At 38.6% G+C, this 6,993-nt stretch overlaps 1 protein-coding gene across 1 annotated transcript in view; it reads right to left on the bottom strand.

Moving 5' to 3' along the window:
* Positions 1 to 6,993, bottom strand: part of LOC311296649 (uncharacterized protein) — a 483,049-nt gene that overhangs the window by 138,089 nt on the left and 337,967 nt on the right. The gene's annotated exons all lie outside the window — the stretch shown is intronic.

Below are 6,993 nucleotides of genomic sequence, written 5' to 3'. Positions count from 1 at the left end.
AAAACACAGTGATCACAGTTCACACCTGCAGTGAAGCCCCTCCCACAACAATTCACCAATAAATACTGGGAATATTCCCATCATCCTACAAGAGAAGGACAAACTCCAGGAGTAGCAGCTGAAATCTGTGTGACTGTTAAAGATGGAGTTTATTAAAGAGGAGATTGAAGACATGAGAGATCCAGAACCATACAGAATAAAACATGAAGATACTGAGGAACAAATAGGTTGGTGTCCATTATTGATTCTTCATTGTTGACACATCCAAATGATCATAACCTTGTATATAGCATAATGTATATAATATATTAAAAAGTGAATGACAGACCAGTGAAAGATCTGATCTCTGTTGCTTTCTGCTATTAAATAAGAGTTCACTTGAACTGATTCTAACTGTATTTCTGTGTATTTTAGACCAGGTGAGAGTGAAATAGCAAAGACAAGAACTGAATGAAGTGGAGGAGGAACATCATGGCTTTACAATTCAAAGAACAAAAGCCAAAAAGACGCACACCTGCACTCAGTGTGGAAAGAGTTTCACAGAGAAAGGAAACCTTAACAAACACATGAGAATTCACTCTGGAGAGAAACCGTATACATGCACTCAGTGTGGAAAGAGTTTCAGAGATGCATCAGGTCTCAAGTATCATCTGCGTGTTCATTCTGGAGAAAGACCATTTAACTGTGATCAGTGTGGTAAAGATTTTACTTCATCATCAAATCTAAAACAACACCTGATAGTTCATTCAGATGAGAGGCCTTATGTGTGTTCTCTCTGTGGAAAGAGTTTTTCAAGGCTGTACAGTTTTAAACAGCACCAGAAAACACACAATGAAGTGAGAGAGTATATGTGCTTTGATTGTGGGAAGAGCTTTACTAGAGCTGACTATCTGAAACTGCACCAAAGAATTCATACTGGAGAAAAACCTTACAAGTGCTCATATTGTGACAAGAGTTTCACTCAGTCTGGATCTCTGAAAGAACACGAGCGAGTTCATGCTGGAGTGAAGCCCTACTACTGTACTCAGTGTGAGAAGAGTTTCACCCAATCAAAGAATCTAGTGAAGCATATTAGAAAGCATTGTTCTGTGTCACAGTGAGCAAATGTTTTGTTAGATTCACATAAAGTAAATATGTAGTTAGTTAACTAATAAACTAGTGTTGCTGTAAAATGCCACAAGATTTGTGTTTTATATGTTGGAGAACAAGAAAGAAAATTATTATGATGGAAAACTTACACAAAGAAATCCCAAAATTAAAAGAAACCAGAAAGAAATGTAGAAAAACAACAACAATCAGTTATTAGTTATATGAAACAATTCCCTGAATTTGATCAGGGTTTTTTTTTCCCCTTTTGTTTTTTTTGTTACATAAAGCCTGTTATTACATAAACAGATGTATACAATAACACACATCTGTACAATAACAACAAATAAAATTACCATTTCAATGACAATGTGTGATTTTGTGAGTAAAATGTTTCTACAGATCCAATAATTAAAATAAACTGAGATTCAATCCAACATAGGCTATAGTGAAATAGTTTTGTGGAAGTTGTTTTTTGAGTTGTAACTTTCTGACTTTCTGACTCTGTCATTTAGCTGTCATTGTCTCAGGTAAAACAGCCATGTCACCCTGTAGCCCAAGACTGTTTGCCCACTGAAGCTAAGCAGGGCTGAGCCTGGTTAGTACCTAGATATGAGACTCCTGGGAAAACCAGGTTGCTGCTGGAAGAGGTGTTAGTGAGGCCAGCAGGGGGCGCTCACCCTGTGGTCTGTGTGGGTCCTAACGCCCCAGTAGAGTGATGGGGACACTATACTGTAACAAGCACAGTCCTTCAGATGAGACGTTAAACCGAGGTCTTGACTCTTTGTGGTCATTAAAAAATCCCATGGCACTTCTCGTAAAGAGTAGGGGTGTAACCTGTAGGGGTGTAACCATTCCACCCATTGGCCCTTGCCAATCATGGCCTCCTAATAATCCACATCCACTGAATTGGCTCTATCTCTCTCTCTCCTCTCCACCTATAGCTGGTGTGTGGTGAGCGCATTGGTGCCGCTGGTGTCGCATCATCCAAGTGGTGCTGCACACTGGTGGTGGATGAGGAGAGATACCCTGATATGACTGTAAAGTGCTTTGGGTGTACAGTTGTACATTTTACAGTGTTATATAAAAATAAATAAAAACAACAACAAAGTGCGGGCACTTTTCGGGCACAAGAAAGTGGATTGTTGTTTAGTTGTGTTCATCATCATGGTAACTTACGCTACACGGCTAAGCTGCTCCGGAGCAGGTTTTATTCTGGGTTAGAGATCGCAGACCAAAACTGGACCAATCAGTGCAGTGACATGTATCTGATACAATAAAGCCACTCCCCCTGTATCTCTCACTCCAAATCAAAGCAGTTTATAGTGTGAAACAAACTTTAGAGACCAAATTGTCCATCTTTTGCTGCTATATATATATATATATATATATATATATATATATATATATATATATATATATATAATTAGTTTACACTCGAACTAATGCAATATCTCTGGTTTACCATGGAATCATGCATAGATTTGCTCCCAAACTTGGAGGCTTGCAAATATGAATGTGAACATACTGGCTAGTGTCTCCTAAACTGTCATGTAAACTAATGGCTACATTGGCTACATTTAGATTTTGGTTTAACCCTATGGTACCAATCCCATGCATGACATATCTCAATTTTATTGAGGTAAAATAACAACTGGTAAATATAAGGTAGCATGCACAATAAATGACTAGAAGCTGGAAAACATAACTTAAGCAATAAGTCTGGTTTACCATGCATGGGATCATTATAGATTTTGCTTTACCATTAGCTGTTCATGTTAGCTGTGCTGTCAGACATACAGGGCGCCAAAATTGTTGCTGCATACCCCTCTGACACTGGGTAGTGGCGCCCCTGCTCGGAGCTATGTGGATTACTTTTATGATGGATAGATTCACTTTTATGGACTTCAAAACATAAACGGCCATTCACTGCCCTTTTAAGGCTTGGTCATTTACATTATATTGTATTAGTCTGACAGAAGAATGTCATATACACCTAGGATGGCTCGAGGGTGAGTAAATCATGGGTTAATTTTCATTTTTGGGTAAACTATCTGTTGCAAGTTGGTGAATAAGGACGCTACACATACAGTGGGTTAAGATCCGTGTATTTATATATTGCAGAACTCACATGCACCCGTAGCACAAAACTGCTGGCTTCCTGTTCCATGTTAACATACCCAAGTTTTCCACAAGGTGAAGCTGCTGCCTAAGCAGTACAACAGGATACCCTGTAACACTATCCCTTTCATGTTTATTTCAGACCAGATGGAAGAGGAACAGCAAAAGCCCTATTCGCACTGGATTAGTATTATCTGGGGACCTCGTGTGATTTAGAAATTACCCACCCACATCTGAATTTCGTGTGGCGCATTCGCACGGGATAAACGAAGCCTGTGATTTTACTCGAAATTACTGACTTATCTCCCAGATATGATGTCAATAGGCTATTGCTTGGAAATGTCTTGTTATTATAGGTCTAACTGTATGATCATAAACAGAAGAATGTTTCTTACCACATGCTAGGCTACTATACATGTCATCCATCTCCATCTAGTCATTATTTTTGTTTTTGCTCTTCTGATGGTTTTCAGCTTTCTCTTTCTGCAAATTGTATCGTATCATGGTGTACAGCGATATGACCCAGCACCCAAAATACCATCAAAACACTCCATTCTTCACGAAAGATGGATAAAAAAGCGCACAGGAAACAAAAACCTTGAAAAAAATTATAAACGACCCCGCCAAATCACAGAGATGCCGATTCGCACGGGACTAATATTATCACAGGACCTCGGTGTTCGGCGAAATATGGTAGGTCATTTGCGGGGGAATTTTTACTTTACAAATTACAGACATGACCGATTCGCACGGGATTAAGATCACAGACAACCTCCGCAATTATTACAAATTACTAGATCACCAGGTAATACTTATCCCGTGCGAATAGGGCTAAAGACAAACTGAAGTGAAATGTTTGCTGTACACCAATAAAATGAGCTTAATGTGCCAATTTACAGAAGATCTCAGACATCACCATAATGAATGAGCTGAAAACAGGGAACTTTTGGAGACAAAAGCCCTATTCGCACGGGATTAGTATTACCCCTGGACCTCTGTAATTAAGAAATTACCCCCTGACATCTGTGTTTTTGGTGGCTCATTCACACGGGCAAATAAATGTTCGTAATTCCCTCGAGTTTACGGACTTTACAGCGTGCGCCCACCCATTCACACTTCACTAGCTGAAACGAAGATCGCGCTGCAGTATTGCAATTCAAAAAAAGAACTTATTTAAAACCAATTTATTAGAGAAATATATTATATATATTATAGAATATCATATTATTGTATAAATATATAATATATCTTCTTTTTCTTTTATTCTTTGTCCATATTTACAACAAGCCTGTCTGAAGAAGGTATTATAAATACCGAAACGTCACGATAGGCTTGTTTTTCTATTCATTTTATTTGGTTTATTTCATTTTATATCATTTTTACTCTTTCACACTTTGATTTCTTGAGATGGACGTCTTTAGAGGCCGTGTGAGACAAAGAAATGCTCCACGATACAGACTACTAAGTTACACTACCACAAAAAGTGTCCAAACTTTCCAATAGAGCTTCCATGTTGCGCCAAAATGCTTAATTTGACGTTTCCATGACAACGGTCCGAGTTGAGCTTCCGGATCACGTCTTTACTGTAGTTTGTTTTCTCTTTTGCAGCACTTCATAGTTTTTATTGGAGAAAAACTATAACCGGATTGGAGTAGGGCATATCGAGAGATTTTATTGTTAATATAGTTTTAATACAGACGTGAAATGGACTGTTAAACGGCCCATAATGGTTATTACGTTCTTTAGGAAACGATAGGCTCACAGAAAAACAGCCCAAATCGCAGACATGGGGATTCGCACGGGACTGGTATTATCAGAGGACCCCTGTGTTGGCCGAAATACGGTAGGTAATTTTCGGGGGAATTTTTACAGACATGGCAGATTCGCATGGGATAAAAATCACAGACGACCTCTGCGATTATTACAAATTACCGGAGGTCCCTAGGTAATACTAATCCCGTGCGAATAGGGCTAAAGACGTTTTCAGCAGCGCAGTTAAAGGGGTTAGTTCACCCAAAAATGAAAATTCTGTCAGTAATTACTCACCCTCATGTTGTTCCAACCCCGTAAGACGTTCGTTCATCTTTGGAACACAAATTAAGATATTTTTGATTAAATCTGAGAGCTGGATCACTCCTCCACAGGCTTATGGACACTATAACTTGATGGCCCAGAAAATGTATTAAATACATCGTTAATATAGTCCAAGTGACTCCAGTGGCTCAATCTTAAGTATATAAAGCGACGAGAATGCTTTTTGTGCGCAAAAACAAACAAAAATAACGACTTTATTCCACTATTCATTTCATTCTCTCTCTGTGCCTCGATTTAGTTTACGTAGTGTTTTTGCGCAGCGCGTCTGTGTTGCACGTCACCACGTAGAATCACTATTGGGCGATGCTGGTCATGTGTGTGATGCGTGGTGACGTGCAACACAGACGCGCTACGCATAAACACTACGTGAAAAGACTCGAGGTCGAGAGAGAAGGAAATGAAAAGTGGAATAAAGTCGTTATTTTTGTTTGTTTTTGCGCACAAAAAGCATTCTCGTCGCTTTATAAACCTAAGATTGAGCCCCTGGAGTCACTTGGACTATATTAACGATGTCTTTAATACATTTTCTGGGCCAGCAAGTTATAGTGTCCATAAGCCTGTGGAGGAGTGATCCAGCACTCAGATTTCATCAAAAATATCTTAATTTGTGTTCCGAAGATGAACGAACATCTTACGGGCTTGGAACAACATGAGGGTGAGTAATTACTGACAGAATTTTCATTTTTGGGTGAACTAACCCTTTAAACATGATGGCCCTGTTTATTTTTGTCAAACTATCAATACTAATTGATAGATAATTGAGGTTTGTGAAAGAATGTTATGACAAATTGTCATCCATAGACTCTGTATTATATGTGCATTCTAAGGTATTGGAAAGCCAAACAATTGTATAAAATATAATACATGTCAGTGGGCAGTAGAAGTTATTTGTCAGTACCTGCTCTTCTTCTCTTCTTCATCATCCTCTCTCTTTCTTTTTCTCTCAGTCTCCTTATTTTGCCTTGTAGCTCTTGCCTTCCCAATGCTGAGCTTTGACTGTCTTTTCATCTGTCAGTGAAGAAGGTAAACAAAACTGATAGCTGGTTGTTTCATGAATCATTATGTGCATTTAATGAGAGCTACAAGGTAGGTACACACAATATGTGCACATTCATTATTAATCGTATGCTTAATATGATGAAAAGGCTTCGTTTATGTTTCTTGTCTTGTCACATTGACAGTTAAGAATTACATTAGGCCAACGTTACATGAATCACGCAAAAAAAAAAAAAAAGGTGGTTATTTTCAATTCAAACTTGCGAAATTAGACAAAAGTTTATTAGTTTGCTCACATTATTATTTATGTCGGTCCTTTAACATTTCTATCATAAAACAGTTGTCAAATATTAATGTTTAGTTTATCTACTTGCATCTTATCTCGTACTTTATAACCGTTGTCACTCACTCTGGAATTCTTGCTCAGCAGCTTCTGTGAACAATAAGCCCCGCCCACTTTGATTTGATTGGTCATCTCAACCCTGTTGACAGTGACGAGCGCTGTTAGACTGAGGAGCTCAGATGAGAAGGACGGTTATCCTGGCGTCGTTCAATATCCTTGCAGAACCAAAGTAGAGTTAAGATCTGGCAATTATTTCACGACCTTTATTATATGCTACTATTATATACACAAAAATATCGAGGTCCGGACCTCATTGGTGAGTATACGGCCCTAGAAGAGAAAATCTCTTGTGA

This window comes from Rutilus rutilus (assembly GCF_951802725.1).
Source record: "Rutilus rutilus genome assembly, chromosome: 9".
NCBI classification, from domain to species: Eukaryota; Metazoa; Chordata; class Actinopteri; order Cypriniformes; family Leuciscidae; genus Rutilus; species Rutilus rutilus.
Note: the sequence above shows the minus strand (reverse complement) of the source record. Positions and strands in the feature narration are given on the sequence as shown.